At 46.0% G+C, this 21,521-nt stretch overlaps 1 protein-coding gene and 1 pseudogene across 1 annotated transcript in view; one reads left to right on the top strand and one right to left on the bottom strand.

Moving 5' to 3' along the window:
- SLC1A3 (solute carrier family 1 member 3) overlaps positions 1 to 21,521 on the top strand; it is a 146,262-nt gene that overhangs the window by 77,236 nt on the left and 47,505 nt on the right. The window lies entirely within an intron of this gene.
- LOC147726416 (serine/threonine-protein phosphatase PP1-alpha catalytic subunit pseudogene) lies at positions 951 to 4,014 on the bottom strand (annotated as a pseudogene).

Below are 21,521 nucleotides of genomic sequence, written 5' to 3'. Positions count from 1 at the left end.
ATCAGTTACGGGGTATCACCCTTTATCAGCCAGGCTAGCTTAAATACATTGGTATAGTGAGCACAGGACCCATGCCTAGGCATAGCCTTCCCACTTGGTGTGACTGTAACAACACAAAAAGAGCAAGGACGGAATGCTGAAGATTGTCAAACATTCACCCCCCCGTACAGAGATCTGGGCCAAAATCCATCCTTTTTTTGCTCACCGTGCCATTCTAGTTTGATTCCAGCCATATGCAAATCGGTCTTGACCCAGTTCCCCATGGGAATAGTCCAGCCTGAACTTCCAGGCCTGGTCCTCCCTGAACCAGAAAGAAGCCTTCAGGCACCGGTTTCAGGGTGTCAGCCTTCATCAGGCAGGCTAGCTTGAAGTCAGTGGCATAGTGAGCACTAGAACCATGTCTGAGAGGAGAAAGCAAATGAAAAGGCCTAGAGGCAAATAAAAGGTCATTACTAAGGCATCAGGTCCCAAAACACAAGGGCAAATGAAGTCCATCTGCTAGAAGAGATAGGAGTAAACAGGCACTATATATTTGGGTGGAGAGAAATGGTGTACGTGAGAATGTTCACTGTGCAGGATCAGGCTTCGCTCTCCTGTCTGGGTTCCTGCATCATTTAGTCATTTTCACGGCTACTCGTGGTGGGTTGGGATGGCAGGGGCCCTGGTCAGACTGAAAAGGTGCATCTACAAATGTTCACTTTTGACTTGCTGTTTAGAGGATGCTAGAAAAAGAGGGAATAGGGAATAAAATCTTCATATTTGTAGTGCTGACCCTTGTACCTCAAAAGATATAAAAGAAACTGAGAGAGGGTGTGTGCAAGCTGTGCTAGAGTTAATTTTACAGTATTTCAGAAAGATGGCTCAGAAAGAGGTTGTTTGGCAGGACAGTGAAGACAGTGTAGTCTTAGCTGCCCTTTGTGCTTGCTTCTTGGCTGGTGCTTCTCTTCTCATTACTTTGGCTTGGAGTTGTGTGGTGGGGTGAATGGGCGTCCCCCAGGATTCAGGCCACTGAACTGGCCATACTTTCCTTTGTTCTTGTCAGCAGGTTACTGAATCTGAAAAGAGCACATGAGGGTCTCATCAACACTCCTCATGGCCCCAGCATTGTCAAACTCCCCGCAGTAGTTTGGCTCATAGAAGAGTGTAACCAGCGGCTGTTTAGCAAAGAACTCGCAGCCATCTTCCCCCATCTGGTGCGCTCTGCAGATTAGATCCAAATTGTGCTTTTGCAGTAATTTATCCATGACTTCAGAGCCTAAGATAAACGAAATGCCTCTGTCATACTCGCCCCATCCCTGCACATCCTAGTCAGGATCCAACCACAGCAAGCCACAGAGAAGGCCCTGTCCAGCACATCTGTGGGACGCATGATCCTTTGAATCTGCTCCATGGACTGCAGATCTGGAGACAAACCTCAGTGTCAGCAGAAGATCTTCTCATCTACTATAGCAGCTATTAGGAGGCAGTTGAAGTAGTCAGTAAATGTTTGCTACAGATGGATGTTAGCACTGTCTGCATTCATCATAGAAGTCATAAATGTGGTGGATGCTTGCATACTCATGATTTCCGCGAAGCAGAAAGAAGATCTCGGGTGTTTGATGTTGTAGGCCAGAAGAAGGCAGATGGTCTTCAGTGGCTGCTTCCAATGGTCCACATAGTCGCCTAGGAAGAGGTAGCTGCTCTCTAGTGGGAAGCCCCCATACTCAAATAGGCGGAGGAGGTCGTAGTACTGACCATGAATGTCATCACAGATCTTGAGTGGTGCCTCCAATTCCGGCAGAATGGCTGCCTCAGGAAGATCTCTGTGGACTTCAAGCACAAGCCACAGATTTCATTCTCGGACAGCTGGACGTTCTTCCCTGGCCGGGAATCCTGTACTTCCAGCAGCCAGCTGTTGATGGAGTCGATGTTGAGTATCTTGTCGTCACCCACAGTGGGTGGAAGGGTAGGTCTCTATAAGTTGTGGGGTATTTTATCACTGGGCTGGGGTGAATGAGAGGCCTCTCTGGGTGGTTCAGTGCAGCAGAGCCCCCACCGGATGAATTTCTGGCTCGCTGATTTCGTGTGAGGGGGGCAGAGCTCTAGGGCGGGGGTGTCTGGTGCCCTCCCTCCACCGGCTCTCAGGGTTCCGGCAACAGGAAGAGGGAGTTAGCAAAGTCTGGGAGGGATGAAATATGCAAGTTGAAAACATCATTAGAGTCTAATTAACATAATTGCATTCCAATCAGACATTAATGAGTGATTACAATGTGGCAGTATCACCAGTCAGTGAAAACCAGACCACAGTGATAGTGAAGAATTCCAATTTGCATTACAGTTCCATTTAGTTAAGCCAGGCAAGTACAGTCCTTTTCCATATTCAATTTTCCTTACGGGATTAAGAATGCGAAAGATATATCCAAGGGCACTTGGCAAATTTTCTTTGTGGGTGTATACATCTCATTAAGGTAGTTCATCTACTAACTCCACTTACAGGTTATAAACCCTCTTGGACCTGGATGAGTGTGTCAACAGGCTTCGAACCCAAATTGCTTTGCGGTCTCCTCAGGATAGAGAACTGATAGGACGGTTGATTAAAAAAAGCGGATATTTTTAAGAAGTTGTAATATGAGATTGGTCTGCTACGCAAGTGAACAGTGAAACATAAAAGAGAGAACATACCTCATTGTTGCTGTCAGCTATGGTCAAGATGACAAGAGCCTAAAACCTAATGTGGAGTGGTTATAACTAATTTGAGAGCATGTGTATTTAAAATGTAGTAGGGCAAGAGTTCAGGGAACGCTTCATCGAACATGCGAAAAAACTCAGAAACTACTGTGGTAACTTCCGTAAAGACTCACAAACTTGTTGGCGCTGGAGAAACACCTGACAGAGGTGGATAGGACCCCTACGTATGGGACATATGGGAGGTCTTGAACCTAACTATACTCTAATGATGGTACAAGAACCTGCCAGTATGTGTCTTTTTCACGTGCACGCCTGAACAACTTATACTCTCTTCTAGCATACCAGAGATTGACCAAGTAACTGATACGAAAAAACAGACACTATGCTTACCCGATAATCCGATAACAATTTATTTTGAAATGTATTTCCCTTGCCCGACTACATTAGATTCTCACACGTGCTCTCAATTTAGTTCTAACAACTCTAAATTATGTGTTTGGCTCTTGTCTCCCTGACAATACAGACAGCAACATTGAGGTATATCCTCCCTTTTATGTTTCACTGTCAATGCCATGAACAACTTTTGTGAATACCCACAAAATAAAAATGTTGTGGTTGTACTCATGAGTCTGTATGACCTCTCACTCCCTGAAACACCAGTTCCTTCATTTTCTCGTACACTAAGGAAGGGTTACTCTTGTGGAAAGGTCCAAATCCTAGATGTACGTTGCTGCAGGAATAAGCGGATGTGAATGTGAGGAAATCCACAAATCCTGAATCCGTGCATCATACGAATGGCACCCAACATTTTGCACATGTGTGTGACACTTAGGAGAGCAAAACTCTTACAGAATTGTATTTTATGGGCTGGGTTCACAAATATACTTTTCAATCTGCTCTTGCTTGTTAGGAGAGAAGCAGCTTGGCAAGCCACATGAGTAGTGTGGCAAAGCAAGTGCATTAACGATTCAAGTCTGCACCCTTACTCATTTGCCATCCTTTGTCTGAGGCTGGACCAATTGCATGGCTGCTGCAACACAAGATGCAACGAAGACAGGCAACAGTATATGTTATGTTATGTTATGTTATTAAAGTTTGTAGATCGCACGTATACCCGTAGGTGTCTTGGCGCTATGGGTGGGCAAGGAAGTCTGCACTGCCGGCTAGTTTTGGAATAGCCAAGTTTTCAAGCCTTTCCGAAAGCCAATGATAGAGGAGGAATTTCTGAGCTCAAGAGGGAGTGTTCCAGAGTTTGGAGGTAAAAAAGTGGAAACTACGCCCGCCCCATTGCACGGTGCGGGTTATTGGTACCTGAAGAAGTTTAGAGCCTGAAGACCACAGATTCATGGTCGGTTCGTACCAGGAGAACAGATTTTGGAAAAAGGTCGGTCCTTTGTTGTTAAGGGCCTTGAAGGCTATGGAAAGAGCCTTGAATTTAATCTGTTGCTCCACCGGAAGCCAGTGTAGCTTGCGGATTTCAGCAGTGACTGAGTGAGTTCTGGGGATATTGAGAAGCAGTCTGGCGGCCGAATTTTGCACGCTTTGAAGTTTTTTAAGGCATCGTTTTTGGGCTTTGCCTAGTAATCCGTTGCAATAGTCCAATTTGGACTGGATCAAAGCTGTGACAACGGTTTTTCTGGTGTCTACTGGAATGTAGGGAAGAATTTTTCTAATCTTTTTTATGAGGAAGTGGCTTGCTGAAACAATAGCGTTTGTGTGATGAACTAGGGTAAGCTTAGGTTCAAGCCACATCCCTAAGTTCTAAACTTTTTCCGCCGGTCTAGGGGGTTCGCCCATCTCCCCTTGCCACCACAGGGTACCCCAGGCTGGTTGGACATTGCTGAATGTTAGGATCTCTGTTTTAGAGGAGTTCAATTTGAGGCAGTGGGTGTTCATCCAGCAATTGACCGTGCTCATACACGTTTGAAATTGTGCAGCGGGAGATGACTCTTTTTTATGTATTGTTATGGCAATCTGTGTATCGTCCGCATATGAAGTGAGACAGAACCCAAAGTTCTGAATTATTGGGGCCAGCTCTGAGACATACACGTTAAAAAGTGATGGGCTCAGGGACGAGCCCTGAGGCACTCCACAAGGGAGGGTGTAAGTGTCCGAGCGGTAGGCATCCAGCTCAACCGCAAGTCTTCTGTCTTTAAGGAAAGAGGATAGCAGAGCCAATGCTGTGCCCCCGATCCGTATTCTCTCGAGCCGCTCGAGCAGGAGAGAGAATGGTCAACCGTATCAAATGCGGCTGACAGATCGAGGAGTATGAGCATGGCTGTGCCACCCCGATCCATCGCCATCCTGATCTCTTCTGTAGCTTTAATTAGTGCTGTCTCAGTGCTGTGCTCTCGGCGAAAGCCGAACTGAGATGGATCCAACAGGTTATTATCGTTGATGAATTGGGTTAGTTTGGAGGTCATAACTTTATCAATTATTTTGGCTGGTAGAGGAAGCCTGGCAATAGGGCGGTAGTTGGTAGGGTCAGTGGGCTCCAGTGAGGGTTTCTTTGTTTGCTACTTGCAAACTCACCCTCACATACTGTCACTCATATATGGGGCCTTAGCCTTTTTAATTTCTATCTCAGAACCAGGGATACAAAATTAATTTTCTAGGATTTGTGCCCACTCACCTATGAAGCTTGAAGTCAGATGCCAAATGACGTCATCACACTGCTCCCATTGACCTCAACTGGCTAATGGAAACAAAAGCATTAGAAAGTATTGGGTGCTCACCCGATATGTTAGTATGCATGGAAAGACGAGTTGGAAATAAAGCTCACTCAGGTGCACAAATAGTTTTGTGAATTTTACCATTTTATATCATATATGGTTGGCTTCCACAAAACATAGACAATCATTAGATATAGTAGATCCATAGGAAGTGTGGAAGTCAAGGAAATACGTAAGCGCACTCATGCTAACCGAACATACATTTTATTCAGAGCCACTAACCTTAATTTAAGGGGTATGATTTATTTTCTGGGTGAGCCATAGTTGGTGTGAGCCAGTTTGTCCCTCGTCTATTGCATTGTAGCTGAAGTTCTGCAAAACTGAAGCACCAGCTTGGCCAGTCCCAGCCACAAGTTAATCATTGGTTACATCAAGAGTTGGGGCCCTCTACTTCTGATTAGTTACTCAGCCAAATTACAAAGCAGAGAAGAGACAACATATTTTCCAAACTTCCAATATGCAGGCTTCATCTATCTCCCTTATGGGACCACATTCATCAAGATTTCCTTATAACATGGCTGATCGCATAGCTCATCTTTTACTTTGCACCCAACGTCTATGAATTTTAATGCACATAAACTTCAATTGTGAGCCAAAAATTGGGACAGATTGGGACAAATGTTGAGGGAAGGTTCATTATGGCTAGAAATGTGCCCAACGGAAACAGCTGTATATGGATTTGCAGAAAATTCACAACGTGGCAAACACCAGCTCACTCTTGATACCGGAATTTGCCCCGTGGTGATTGCCACTTTCTTTTTCCTTGCTCCAGACTACCAGTGAGGAGTAAATCAATCAGCCCTTTGTGTGAGGGCAGGAAACAACCTATTCAGATGTAGTTGTGAGCCACCACTCCCCCTTCCTGCCCAAGGCTGTCAGTATGCAGAAGAATCCTGTGTCACACCCAGCCTTTCCTGTGTTGTGGCTGGCTAGAGGGAATGCACAAAGTGTACCTCTCACCCAGGCCTGACGTATATTGGAGACAGGCTGTACACAGAGCAAAGTTCTAAAAATGGCATTTCTAAAATAGTAATATTAAATCCAGCTTCACCGGTAAGGAGGATTTATAATTACCACTCGAAAGATATAAAATATGAAGTATCTACTCCTTTCTAATCAGGAATTACTGCTTAAAATGTGTTTTAAGGAATCCCCAATGCTAGCCTATGGAAGGAGTAGGCCTCACAGCAGTGAAATACGAATGTAGCATTTGTCAGTGCCAGGACATGTAAAAATTACAAGTACGTGTCCTGCTTTTCAATTACCCAGCACCCTGCCCTTAGGGTCACTTAGGGCCTACCTTAGGGTTGACTTAGGCGTAATAAAAGGGGAATTTAAGGCTTGGCAAGTGGTTTTAAATGCCAAGTAGAAGTGGCAGTAAATTGCACACACAGGCCCTGCAATGAGAGGCCTGAGGCAGGTTTGAAATGCTACTTGAGTGCATGGCACAACCAGTGCTGCAGGCCCACTAGTAGCATTTAGAGAACAGGCCCTGGGTACATCGAGTACCACTTCACAAGAGTCTTATAGGTCAATTAAATATGTCAATCAGGTATAAACTAATGTCAACATATACAGGGGGCGAGAAAACATGCACTTTAGCATTGGCTCGCAGTGGCAAAGTACTCAGTCCTATGGCCAACACAAAACACAGTAAAAAGGGGATGAAAGCAGGCATAAGGTTGGGGGAAGCCCACCCTAAAGATGACAAGTTCAACAGTAACTGATAGGTGGGCAAACAATAATTATTGGGCAAAATATTTTTACAAAATATGTAAATGTTATTTTTCGAATAGAGTGATCTTAGTCTACCATGTCTCTTTGAATACATTGCATCTTTTTTTACATGTTTACATTGCCTTCAGTCCTCTGAAAGGTTATCAATAGCTGGTGGAAAATAGGATGAAAGCATTTATCTCCCTATCTGAAGGACCAAGGAACCACAACAGACAGCAACAAGTTATCAATAGAAGGCCATGGATTACACACACTAGGGTTGCCCAATAGAAGCTGATCACAGTAGTAAGGTGCCTTGAGAGCTTTGCAAAAAGAAAATTAGTGCATTCAAAACAATTGCCGTAGTTTGCTGCCTTGTGACCAAGGAGTGTCAGCATCTCAATTCCTCCCTTGTCCCAGGCTACAAGTGAGGCCATTCAGGAGGCCTGCAGGATTTAAGGATTACCATATAATCCGCCAGATCTACAATGGTCTAAGTAGATTTGATACAATGTATATAATTATGTCACAACAAACTCTCTAGGAGGGAAATTACACACTTTTAGGTAGAATCAAATTCTCACAGTATTATTCAAAATATCTAAACTTTCAGAAAAGAATGTGAACCAATATGCGTGCATCAAGGAAGCAGTTTACGGAGAAATCTCACCCCCGAGCTTTCGCAGGGATTACCACCTGACGAAGGGCTAGACCTGAAATGCATTAGGGTTTTTTTTCTTGTGAAGCAAACTGAGGATAATTATACGTTATGATGCTAACTTGAAATGCAGATCATAATGATGGAAATGGACTGAAATCTCACTATTGGAATATTCTGTTGAATAAACAATTGCTGAAAACAACAAATGGAAAATTGACTTTGTAAAGCGAACGCTTCGCTTAGGAGTGCTTACATGAATTTGTCTTTCCCTTGGTGAGGGACTTCTTATATTTTAACCAATATGCGTTAAAATACCTCAAATATACATACATGCCACCATTGATGAAACATTGCAACTCTAAAAAAAACTCTACCTAAATAATACATATTAGAGGGAGAGAAAAACAGGAGATAAAAAGGGAGCAGATGTGTTGACTGAGAGATGCCTTGATTTTGTATCCAAATGCCAGCCAGTTGACTTCAGAATCCCATGCTTTTATCTTCTCAATGTTATATTGTAGTGTGAAAAAAGAAGAAAAAAAAGAAGCAGAGAACTGTAGGTAGTTCTCAAGTTTGGGTGGAAAGCAGCTCCTATATAGAGCACTCTCAACGCAACCCTCTAGATCTGCTCACCTCAAATGTCTGCTTTTCTATCAGTCTTTCAGCATAGCATTAGCACAGTGCTATACACGCCGAGATAGAAATGGACAAAGTCTTTTGCTATTTCTACAGCAAAGTTTTTAAGCATAGGACTAGCACAGTGCTGTCCTTGCCGAGCTGTAAAATGACAAAAGCCATTTATGACTCCAGGCACAGTATTACAGCTTTGAATTGGTAAAATACCAACCAAGCCACCCTGAAATGAATAAAAGCAACCCCTGACACAGTGTTCGCTCTAATTAGAGCTCTTCAGAGAGGTATAGCTTTGTCCAGACACAAGGGAGCACCCAGTAGAAGTAAAAAAAATACCCTTTCAGGCATAAAGTGACGAATAAATTATGCAAAAAGGAAGCAGAGAACTCTGGGTAGTTCTCAAGTTTAGGTGGAATGCAGCTCCTGCATAGAGCACACTCAACACCAGCTACACTCTAGACCTGCTCAATGTCTGCTTTTCTATCAAAGTCTATAAGTATTGTAGTTAGAGCAATGATTAACTTTTCTGCACACACTCACTAAAATTACTCAGAATAAATAAACTTCAGGCATATTTAATCACACAACAATCTTGCTAATAGGAACTAACTCCGTGACTTTATAGACAGTAGAACGTATGACGCTTGGCAGATCTTACCCCATCAAGAGGGAGAAATGTGATTTGACCCATTCAGGGTAGCAGGCACAAAAAATGTCAGTTGTGCATGCCACCTCGCCGTCATTCCTCTTTTTAAGTGCTGAGAACCACAATTGGTGTGACCATTAGACAACCTTTTATCTTACGAGTAATGTTAAATTACATCTAAGAGACTAATTACAAGCATTAGTTAAACTGCAGACCTATTGGCTTTGCCATAGGCTTTTCTCCCAGCTAGCCATCTAATGTGCACACACATGCACAGCAGCTATCTTGTAATGGTTTTTCTTATGCTTTATGAAATAAATATTTCAGCAGCCAATACCTGAAGAGGGCTGACCAAAAGTTTGCTTTTGCTGCGCTGTCTGTTGCATGTATACGTGTATATTATTTTAGTAACATGAAGTCTCCGACAGACAGCAACAGCTGCAGGGAAACCCAAAAATGCATTTTCATTGTAGAACGTGAAAGTATGATAACAGGGTCTTGGTATCACACTGCTCCAACTGCAGTGTACATTGTTCATCTTGTGAGTCACCTGGGTTAGCAGGTGGAACCATGTGGCGGTGACAAAATAAAATGGAGATTACCTGCTTAGTTTACCTGGGCCCATATTTATTTAAGGGATAACAACAGTCTTCAACTTCTCTGTCTTCTAGGGTTACAGTTCTTTGCCCCTGTTTATGGGTTTGAACTATTGTATATGTGCAACACCATTAGCAACATCATCGACAATTTGCTACTGCATTTATAGGTCTTGATTTAAGGCCCAGTTATGTCAGTGTACCTGCAGGTGGCAGGATGGCCAGAGTCCTGAACCTCGATTGCAGATCTAATTCCAGTTTAGTTTGTAAAAAAGTAACTGCCCGGGCATTCGTCAGAAAGGTGCTTCACCCATTGCCCCTGCCAGTGCAGGCAATGACAGGACCAATAAAACTACTAAACATCACGCCCTACAAGTGTAATAAAGCAGGCTATTCGAAGCCTCCAAAGCTATAAGAATGGCCTGGGCAGCAAGTATTAGTCAATTGTAACATATATTGAATCAATAAACAACTGTTGTTGTGTTCATCTCTAATTTAGACAAAAGTGCCATTCCTGACAATTAAGTGCAGGTGCAGAGCACTGGAAAGCCCTAGCTCAAATTAAGCACTGAGAATTTCCCATTTATTCCAGTGTATGTTTATGTTGCTGGCCCACATAACTAACACAATTGTTGTGTGGGCATAGATGCCTTTCTTAAATTTTATTTAAAGGCTGCAGAATCTCATGCCATTTCCCACCGTTCTTACTCATACAGAGGTCTAAGATGTGGACAGCTGTCGAATGAATGTAATAAAATATTGGGCAATTCAAGCTGTAAAACTGTGATTTTTAATCTGCCCTCCAGCCGTGGAGCTGAGCTACCCATTCAACCAGATGGGCTTCATCAGATACCGGACAATCTTAGAGAAATGCAGTCATCTATATAGCCTCCACTGAAACTCTTCTATGCAGTATTCACTGGGGCTTTTCCATGCCGTTTCCACTGCAGGTCGTCCATGCAGTATTCAGTGGGACTCTTCCATACAATAACCACTGGAACTCTTCTTTATAGTATCCACTGGATCTCTTCATGGAGTATCCATTGGGACTCACTCTTACATGCAGTGTCCACCAGAGCCCTTCGATGGAGTCATCACTGGCAGCCCTCCGTGCCGCTTTCACTGACACTCATACATGCAGTATTCAATGGGACTCTGCCAAGCAGTATCTACTTACATTTTTCCATGTGGTATATGCTGTGTGTGTATCCACTGGGAGTCTTGCATGCAGTATCCAAAAAGACTCCTATATGCAGTATCCACTGAGACTTTACCATGCTGTATTCACCCAGGCTCCACTGAAACTCTTCAATACAGTATGCGCTAGAATGCCTACTTGTAGTATTCACTGGATCTCTTTGTGTAATATCTACTCGGGCTCTTCCAGGCAGTATCCACTGGAATACATGTATGAAGTGTCCACTGGGACTCTTGCATGCCATTTGCACTGGAACTCCCCCACGCAGTATTCAGTGGGACACTTCTACGCAGTATTCATGGCAACTCTTCCTTGTATTAGCCACTGGATCACTTCATGCAGTATCCATTGGGTCTCTTGGTGCAGTATCCACTGGGTCTCTTCATGAAGTATCCTTTTGGTCTCTTGCATGCAGTTTCCACTGGACCACATTTGTGTAGTATTCACTGGGTCCCCTCATGCAGTATCCACTGGGTCTCTTAGATGCAGTATCCACTGCTGTGCAGAATCCACTGGATCACTTCATGCAGTATCCACTGGGTCTCTTGCGTGCAGTATCCTCTGGAACGCTTCTATGCAGACTTACTGGGATCTCTTCGTGCAGTTTCACTGGAAAGCATTTGTGTAGTATCCCCTGAGTCTCTTGTATGCAGTTGCCACTGGAAGACTTCTGGGCAGTATTCACTGGGTCTCTTCATGCAGTATCCACGGAGTCTCTTGCATCCAGTATCCGCTAGAACTCTTCTGTGGAGTATTCATTGGGACTCTTTAATGCAGTTTCCACTGGAGCATATTTGTGCAATATCCACTGGGACTCTTGCATGCAGTATCCACTGAAACACTTCTTCTCAGTATCCACTGGGTCTCTTCATGCAGTAGCTACTGGGTCTCTTGCATGGGGTTTCCACTGGAACACTGCTGAGCAGAATTCACTGGGACTCTTCAATGCAGCATCCAATGGATCTCTTTGTGCAGTGTCCACTGGAACACATCTGTGCAGCATCCACTGGGTCTCTTCATGCAGTATCCACTGGGTCTCTTGCATGGGGTATCCACTAGAACGCTGCTGTGCAGTATCCACTGGGTCTCTTGCATGGGGTATCCACTGGAACGCTGCTGAGCAGAATTCACTTGGACTCTTCAATGCTGCTTCCACTGGAAGGCTTATGTGGAGCACCCACTGGGTCTCTTCATGCAGTATCCACTGGGTTTCTTGCATGGGGTATCCACTAGAACACTTCCGTGCAGTATCCACTGGGTGTCTTGCATGGGTATCCACTGTAACACTGATGTGCAGAATTCACTGGGACTCTTCAATGCAGTTCCCACTAGAACACATTTGTGCAGTATCCCCAGGGACTCTTGCATGCAATGTCCGCTGGATCTATTCATTCAGTATCCACTGGGTCTCTTGCATGCAGTATTCACTGGAACGAGTATGTGCAGCATCCACTAGGTCTCTTTATGCAACATCCACTGAGTCTCTTCATGCAGCATCCACTGGGTCTCTTCATGCAGTATCCATTGGGTCTCTTGCATGCAGTGTCCACTGGAACACTACTGTGCAGCATCCGCTTGGTCTCTTCATTCAGTATCCACTGGGCCTCTTGCTTGGGGTATCCACTGGAAGACTTCTGGGCAGTATCCACTGGGACTCTTGCATGCAGCATCCACTGAAACATTTCTCCTCAGTATCCACTGGGTCTCTTCATGCAGTATCCACTGGGTCTCTTGCATGGGGTATTCACTGGAACACTGCTGTGCAGAATTCACTGGAACTCTTCAGTGCTGCTCCCACTGGAACACATATGTGCAGTTTCCACTGGGTCTCCATGCAGTATCCACTGGGTCTCTTCCATGGGGTATTCACTGGAACACTGTTGTGCAGAATTCACTGGAACTCTTCAGTGCTGCTCCCACGAGAACACATATGTGCAGTTTCCACTGGGTCTCCATGCAGTATCCACTGGGTCTCTTCGTGCAGTATCCACTGGGTCTCTTGCATAGGGTATCCACTAGAATGCTTCCTTGCAGTATCCACTGGGTCACTTGTATGCAGTATCCACTGGAACTCTTGCATCCAGTATCCACTGGGTCTCTTGCATGCAATATTCACTGGTTGTCCTGCATGGGTATCCACTGGAACACTGTTGTGCAGTGTCCCCAGGGACTCTTGCATGCATTGTCCGCTGTGACTCTTGCATGCAGTATCCACTGGGACTCTTGCATGCAGTATCCACTGGGACTCTTCCATGCAGCATCCACTGGGACCCTTACATGCAATATTCACTGGTTGTCTTGCATGGGTATCCACTGGAACACTGTTGTGCAGAATTCACATGGACTCTTCAATGCAGTTCCCACTAGAACACATTTGTGCAGTATCCCTTGGGACTCTTCCATGCAGTATCCCCTGGGACTCTTCCATGCAATATCCACTGGGATTCTTCCATGCTGTATCCCTTAGGACTCCTCCATGCAATATCCACTGGAACTCTTCCATTCAGTATCCCCTGGGACTCTTGCATGCCGTATCCCTTGGGACTCCTCCATGCTATATCTACTGGGTTACTTCCATGCTGTATCCCTTGGTTCTCCTCCATGCAATATCCACTGGGACTCTTGCATGCCGTATCCCCTGGGACTCTTCCATGCATTATCCCCCGGGACTCTTGCATGCAGTGTCCCCTGGGACTCTTGCATGCAGCATCCCCTTGGACTCTTCCATGCAGTATCCCTTGGGACTCTTCCATGGAGTATCCCTTGGGACTCTTCCATGTAGTGTCCCCTAGGACTTTTGCATTGAGTATCCCTTGGGACTGCCTCCATGCAATATCGCCTGGGATTCTTCCATGCAGTATCCCTTGGGACTCTTCCAAGCAGTATCCCTTGGGACTCCTTCATGCAGTATCCCGTAGGACTCTTGCATGCAGCATCCATTGGGACTCTTCCATGCAGTATCCCTTGGGACTCTTCCATGCAGTATCCTTTGGGACTCTTCCATGCAGTATCCCTTGGGACTCTTCCATGCAATATCCACTGGGACTCTTACATGTAGTATCCACTGGGACTCTTCCATGCAGTATCCCTTGGGACTCTTCCATACATTATCCCTTGGGACTCCTCCATGCTATATCTACTGGAATTCTTCCATGTTGTATCCCTTGGTTCTCTTCCATGCAGTATCCCCTGGGACTCTTGCATGCCGTATCCTCTGGGACTCTTGCATGCCGTATCCCCTGGGACTCTTCCATGCAGTAGCCCTTAGGACTCTTCCATGCAGTATCCCCTGGGACTCTTCCATGTAGTATCCCTTGGAACCCTTCCACGCAGTAACCCTTGGAACTCTTCCATGCAGTATCCCTTGGAACTCTTCCATGCAGTATCCCTTGGGACTCTTCCATGGAGTATCCTTTGGGACTCTTCCATGTAGAGTCACCTAGGACTTTTGCATGCAGTATCCCTTGGGACTGCCTCCATGCAATATCCCCTGGGACTCTTCCATGCAGTATCCCTTGGGACTCTTCCATGCAGTATCCCTTGGGACTCCTTCATGCAGTATCCCGTAGGACTCTTGCATGCAGCATCCATTGGGACTCTTCCATGCAGTTTCCCTTGGGACTCTTCCATGCAGTATCCTTTGGGACTCTTCCATGCAGTATCCCTTGGGACTCTTCCATGCAATATCCAGTGAGACTCTTACATGTAGTATCCTCTGGGACTCTTCCATGCAGTATCCCTTGGGACTCTTCCATACAGTATCCCTTGGGACTCTTCCATTCAGTATCCCTTGGGACTCTTCCATTCAGTATCCCCTATGACTCTTGCATACAGCATCCCTTGGGACTCTTCCATGCAGTATCCCTTGGGACTCTTCCATTCAGTATCCCCTAGGACTCTTGCATATGGCATCCCTTGGGACTCTTCCATGCAGTGTCCCTTGGGACACCTCCATGCAATATCCACTGGGACTCTTTCATGCAGTATCCCATGGGACTCTTCCATGCAGTATCCCATGGGACTCTGCCATACAGTATCCCTTGGGACTCTTCCATGCAGTATCCTTTGGGACTCTTCCATTCAGTATCCCCTAGGACTCTTGCATACAGCATCCCTTGGGACTCTTCCATGCAGTATCCCTTGGGACTCCTCCAAGCAATATCCACTGGGGCTCTTCCGTTCAATATCCCCTGGGACTCTTGCATGCAGTCTCCCTTGGGACTCTTCGATGTAGATTCACCTGGGACTCTTCCATGCAGTATCCCTTGGGACTCTTTCATGCAGTATCCCTTAGGACTCTTGCATGCAGCATCCCTTGGGACTCTTCCATGCAGTATCCCTTGGGAATCTTCCATGCAGTATCCATTCGGACTCTTTCATGTAGTATCCCTTGGGACTCCTCCATGCAATATCCACTGGGACTCTTACATGCAGTATCCCCTGGGATTCTTCCATGCAGTATCCCTTGGAACTCTTCCATACAGTATCCCTTGGGACTCTTCCATGCAGTATCCCTTGGGACTCTTCCATTCAGTATCCCCTGGGACTCTTGCATACAGCATCCCTTGGGACTCTTCCATGCAGTATCTCTTGGGACTCTTAATAATAATAATAATAATAATAATAATAATAAAACCATTTTTAAAGCGCTTGGCTACACAAAACAGTGTGTCCCCACGCTAAATACTGCTAAATTGCCCGAGGAACGAGCGAGAGTGAGCCAAAAAGGTGCAGAGGGATGACGATGGATTATACCGGGGGAAAAAGAAATGTTTTAAGTTTTCCACGGAACCTAGTTTCCGAGGGTTCCATCCTTAAGATCGAGCGGGAGTTCGTTCCAACATTTGGAGGCCAGGTATCTGAACGAACACCCACCCATCCTGGCTCTGGTGACTTTGGGGAGTTTAAACATCATCGTTCCGGATGATCTCAGGTTCCTAATGGGGCGATGTATGGTGAAAAGATTTTTCAAGTAGTTCGGACCTTTGCCATGGGCAATGCGATGCACAAAGCAAAGGGACTTGAATTTAATTCGCTCCTTAATAGGGAGCCAGTGGAGTTTAGCCGGAGCGGTTTTCCCGGATGCTCTGCTAGGGAGTCTGAGCACAAGGCGAGCAGCAGCATTTTGAGCACACTAGAATTGGTGAAGGACTTTTTTGCTCAAACCCAGAAGCAGAGCATTCCCATAATCAAGGTGGGGGGGTCACCAAGGCGTGGACTATGGTCTTTCTGGATTCGATGGGGAGGATGTCTAAGACCTTACGGAGAACTTTCAGTGTGCTGAAGCACCTGACTGTCACTTTGCTGACCTGAGACTTATAGGAGAGATCTGAGTCAAGTGTAATGCCTATATTGTGCACTGAGTCCACAGGACGAGGTGGGATGCCTAGTTCCGCAGGCCACCACAAGTGTGACCATGCTGAAGCGGATTTCCCTACCACCAGCAGTTCGGTTTTGTCGCCATTTAGGCGCAGGCAATTGCTGTTCATCCATGCTGCTACTGATGATAGACAGTTGGAGAAGTTAGTGGCATCTTCTCTCTGGTCAGGCGTGAGCTTGAACATCAGTTGGGTGTCATCAGCATAGCTGACAATGCCCACCCCAAATGCTTCAACTATGCGAGCCAGGGGTTCCATATAGATATTAAATAAAGTAGGGCTCAGACTCGAGCCCTGTGGAACCCCGTGGCTTGCTTTCCTAAGAGAGGATTTGAAAGGGGGGCAATGCAACTGGAAGCTCCTGTCAGCCAAGAAGGACTTAATCCAGGCTATTGCCCGTCCCTCCACACCCATATCAGACAGCCGAGACAGCAGCGTTGAGTGCAGCACGGTGTCAAAGGCTGCACTAAGATCTAATAGAACCAACGCTGCTGTCTCTCCTTCATCCACTATTTGTCTAAGGCACTCAGTAGAAAAGAGTAAGGCTGACTCCGTGGAGTAGCCAGCTCTGAAACCCGATTGTGTGGGGTGTAGGAGAGATTGTTCCTCCAGATATCTCATGAGCTGTCTATTCACCACCTTTTCCACGATCTTTGCGCAGAAGGGAAGAAGGGAAATAGGGCGAAGATTTTGGAATTGGGAAATGTGGATTTTGGATTTCTTTTTGAGGGGAATGACCTGGGCCGTTTTCCATGCATCCTTCCATTCAGTATCCCCTAGGACTCTTGCATGTGGCATCCCTTGGGACTCTTTCATGCAGTATCCCTTGGGACTCCTCCATGCAATATCCACTGGGACTCTTGCATGAGGTATCCCTTGGGACTCTTCCATTCAGTATCCCCTAGGACTCTTGCATACAGCATCCCTTGGGACTCCTCCATGCAATATCCACTGGGGCTCTTCCATGCAATATCACCTGGGACTCTTGCATGCAGTCTCCCTTGGGACTCTTCGATGCAGATTCACCTGGGACTCTTGCATGCAGTCTCCCTTGGGACTCTTCGATGCAGATTCACCTGGGACTCTTGCATGCAGTCTCCCTTGGGACTCTTCGATGCAGATTCACCTGGGACTCTTGCATGCAGTATCCCCTGAAGGCGGTGATGAGTTCGTCTTGGTTCACTAATGCTGCAGGTAGTACACTGCCGTTCTGACGGCTCCCTCTACATCCCTAGACCTTCAAGAACAGGCTAAAAGCCGTTATCGCAACTCAGTACAGTTCACTCCTAAACACCATCATCTGAACTGTCCACTGACAGAGATGAAAGTGTACAAACAAGGAAATCAAAAGGGGGAGTGAAGAGGTGGTGCCGATGGGCACCGAGGTGGGCACGTCCTCCTCTTAACAGGGATTCAGGTCAATCAAACAAGGGCCACCTCACATTGGGTGGGTGTATATCCGGATGTCATTGGAATACACCTTCTTTGTTAAAATACCCCTCACACACCAAAAGGGCCCTTGGTGTCATGCTTCATCATCGGGGTCTTCCCGTCCCGCTGCGGGGCGGGGCAGTGCTGCGACAAGCGGATACGCCGGAGCACCTTTAGATGGAAGTGCTATGTGTTGGGAGTGAGTGTCAGTGGGGTCAGGAGTGATATGTTAGTGAGTTGTTAAAAAATACCTGGCCTAGTGGAAAAAATAAATTTTATTAAACACTGGCTGGTATTGTTAAAAGAAAAGTGAAGCGGAGAGATGGAGCTGATTAATGGGCTCTCTCTCCTATGTGGGTCAACATGTTTCGAGGCGCAGGGCCTCTTCGTCAGGACCTTGGGGGAGATCCCCCTGTCACTCACTAGTGTTTTCTCCACAAAGGTAGAAAAAGTGTATATACAAAAAAGTGAAAAAAGAGACTATGTGTGTAAATATAATTAATAATTACAACACTTTTATGCTACCACACTGATAATGTAGTATGCTTATCAATGGAGGAATCAATGCCTCATGAGCCAGCTTTTGACAGAAGGGTATAGTGGGGTCCCAATGAGCCCCTTGCACGCTTGTGCTTCCTCCTTCGTCTGCTGCTTCCACTAGTGAGTGACAAGGGGATCTCCCCCAAGGTCCTGACGAAGAGGCCTTGCGCCTCGAAACATGTTGACCCACATAGGAGAGAGAGCCCATTAATCAGCTCCATCTCTCCGCTTCACTTTTCTTTTAACAATACCAGCCAGTGTTTAATAAAATTTCTTTTTTCCACTAGGCCAGGTATTTTTTAACAACTCACTAACATATCACTCCTGACCCCACTGACACTCACTCCCAACACATAGCACTTCCATCTAAAGGTGCTCCGGCGTATCCGCTTGTCGCAGCACTGCCCCGCCCCGCAGCGGGACGGGAAGACCCCGATGATGAAGCATGACACCAAGGGCCCTTTTGGTGTGTGAGGGGTATTTTAACAAAGAAGGTGTATTCCAATGACATCCGGATATACACCCACCCAATGTGAGGTGGCCCTTGTTTGATTGACCTGAAAAAGAGATGAAAGTGTAGCCTTCTAAATTATTTGTAAATAACTAAACAGTGATTTATAGAAGTATATAAACAATGATGTCATCGGTACGCACGAAACAGCTGCAAAACTGCACAACGAACTGATGCTATTACTGCAGTACAAACGATGGTGCAGTTGCTGCACACAAAACAATGTCAGTGCTGCTCACCAAACAATGGTATCATATGTGTACACCAAACAATGGTGTCATGTATGTACACCAAACAATGCAGTCATGTCTGTACACCAAACAATGTCAGTGTTGCTCACCAAACAGTGGTGTCATATGTGTACACCAAACAATGGTGTCATGTATGTACCCCAAACAATGCTGTCATGTATGTACACCAAACAATGTCAGTGTTGCTCACCAAACAATGGTGTCATATGTGTACACCAAACAATGGTGTCATGTATGTACACCAAACAATATTGAATTTCCAACACATAAAACAATGTAAAGGATGCACACCAAACAATGGTGTCTTTACCGTACACCAAACAATGTTGTCTTTGCTACTCAGCAAACAATTGCGTCATTGATGGGCACTAACAATGGTGTCATTACTGCAACAGCAAACAATGGTGTCATTTCTGCGCAATTATCAGTGGTGTCATGTGCCTGTACATCAAACAACGTTGACTTTGCTACACAGTAAACAATGACGTCATTTCTGCACACCCACAATGGCTAACACTGGCGTAATTGCTGTACACCTAACAATTGCGTCGTTGCTGCGCACCTAACAATGGTACCATTTCTGCACAATTATCAGTGGTGTCATATCTGAACACCAAACAACGGTGACTCTGCTACACAGTAAACAATGGCATCTTTGTAGCTCACATAACAATGAAGTCATTGCTACTCACCTAACAATGACGTCATTGCTGCTCACCTAACAATGGCGTCATTGCTGTACACCATAATTTTCTGTGTACAGGGAAATGCAGCTATTTGCCGATTGTGTTAATAAATGTTCACATGCCCTCACTGCCCAGGGTAAACTTGAGTGTGCATGCCTTGGCACTGTATTCTACTGTTAACAAACAAACAAGTACAGATAATTAGGCAAGTGCCTAGCTGACGATTTTGCTAGTGCTAAGGGTCCCTCTGAATGCCGTTATTTATTAAAAACAGACTGGTGGGTGATTACTGTGCCCTAAAATGAACCGCGGTGCAGCACATGAAAGCCAGGGCCGAGGGCTTCGGTATTTGCTAATTGCAGCACTTGTCGCTCCTGTCCTCGCCCGGGTTCCAAAAACATTCTGTCCAGTTTACTCCCATGGCGCTCCGGTTGGGAACTGGTGCAGGGGCCCTTTGTCTCCAGCCCTCCCGGGAACGGCTCGTTATGTCTTTATTACAGCCCCCGTGTGACTCATTCACGCTCGCATTGGGGGGAAATTGAGGGAGGAAGAAGGAGAAAAAGGATTTGGGGAAGTTTTGTTTTTGTCCCCAAGGCCTCTTTCCCCGACACGTCATCCCCTTTCAGGATGTGTGTGTGGCGAGGGATTACGGGCGCGCGGCTGGCCGTCGCCCTGACAACGGGCGAGGTGTCCTTGTTTGGGCGGCCATGGCGGCGCTCACTTTCCCATGCCCGTCAGGAGCGAGGCGAGGGGAAGGCTGAGCGGGCCCGACGAAAGGGGGCCGCGGCGGCGCGAGAGAGCCGCGTGGGAGAGGGAGCCCGGGCTCGATTAAAGAGCCACATACATCTCCCCCCAACAATGGCCGCCTTTGCTCGCGCCCTGTGAAAGGAGAGAAAGGCCGGTGACACATGAAAGCCACAGAACGAAACTTTATTGCGTCTCCATAAAAGCCCTTGGCGGAGGCCATTCATCTCCAGGGTGGGAAGGAAGGCCTTCTAAACCCCAGCACAACTTCCTTTTTCAGAAACCTGCACTGTCTTCCCAACTGCGACCACAGCCAGGTTGAAGTTGAGCAATGGGCACTGCCCAGTCATACTGGACACCGCAGTCCAGCAGCCGCAAGCTTCACCGCCCCTTAACCAGTTTGCCAAACTCGGTGGTTTGCAATGAGGCTGTGAGAAGAATTCTATTTCATTTTATTCCATACATTGCAGAGGTAGAACATCATGGACTCAGAGGGAAAATTATCCCAGAGAAAAGCAGAGAAACAGTAAAAAGTCTAAATGTCCGCAGAGGAATATTTTGTAAACCTATTCTTATCTTAAAAGGACACACACTAACTATCGTCGTTCATGTAACATTGCAAGCACAGAGAACGTTGCAAGAATTTGAGAATCAGAAATAAAATGATATGTTTATGTGCTGACATCGCTACGATAAATGCTTGATTCCAGCTTCAGTGTGCTAATTGTCGGCCTGAGTCACAAAGCTGTTTGCTTATCTCATTGTCACTCAGATGCACAAATAGCAGCTTTTTTTGGTGTGAATTCCACTTTGTGGTCCTGGTTCACAGAACCATTTGTGCATATAAGTACCAGTAAGATTCGCAGAATCCTAGAAATTCATTCAAAAAAATCATACATTTCAATTGAACCGCTCCTCTTTGACTTGTTGAATCGCCCCAGAACTATCTGTGCCCCTGTGCCCGTCACACCATATCAAGCTGTGCCTCCAAGTGCCTGCCTGTGCCTCTCAGTGTCTGCCTGTGCCTCTCAGTGTCTCCCTGCGCTTCTCAGTATCTGCCTGTGCCTCCCAGTATCTACCTGTGCCTCCCAGTGTCTCTCTGTGCCTCCAAGAGTATCCCTGTGTCTCTCA

Source organism: Lissotriton vulgaris, chromosome 3_1 (genome assembly GCF_964263255.1).
Source record: "Lissotriton vulgaris chromosome 3_1, aLisVul1.2, whole genome shotgun sequence".
In the NCBI taxonomy this organism is placed as follows: domain Eukaryota; kingdom Metazoa; phylum Chordata; class Amphibia; order Caudata; family Salamandridae; genus Lissotriton; species Lissotriton vulgaris.
The sequence above is the reverse complement of the archived record's forward strand: the minus strand, read 5'-3'. Positions and strand labels throughout refer to the sequence as shown.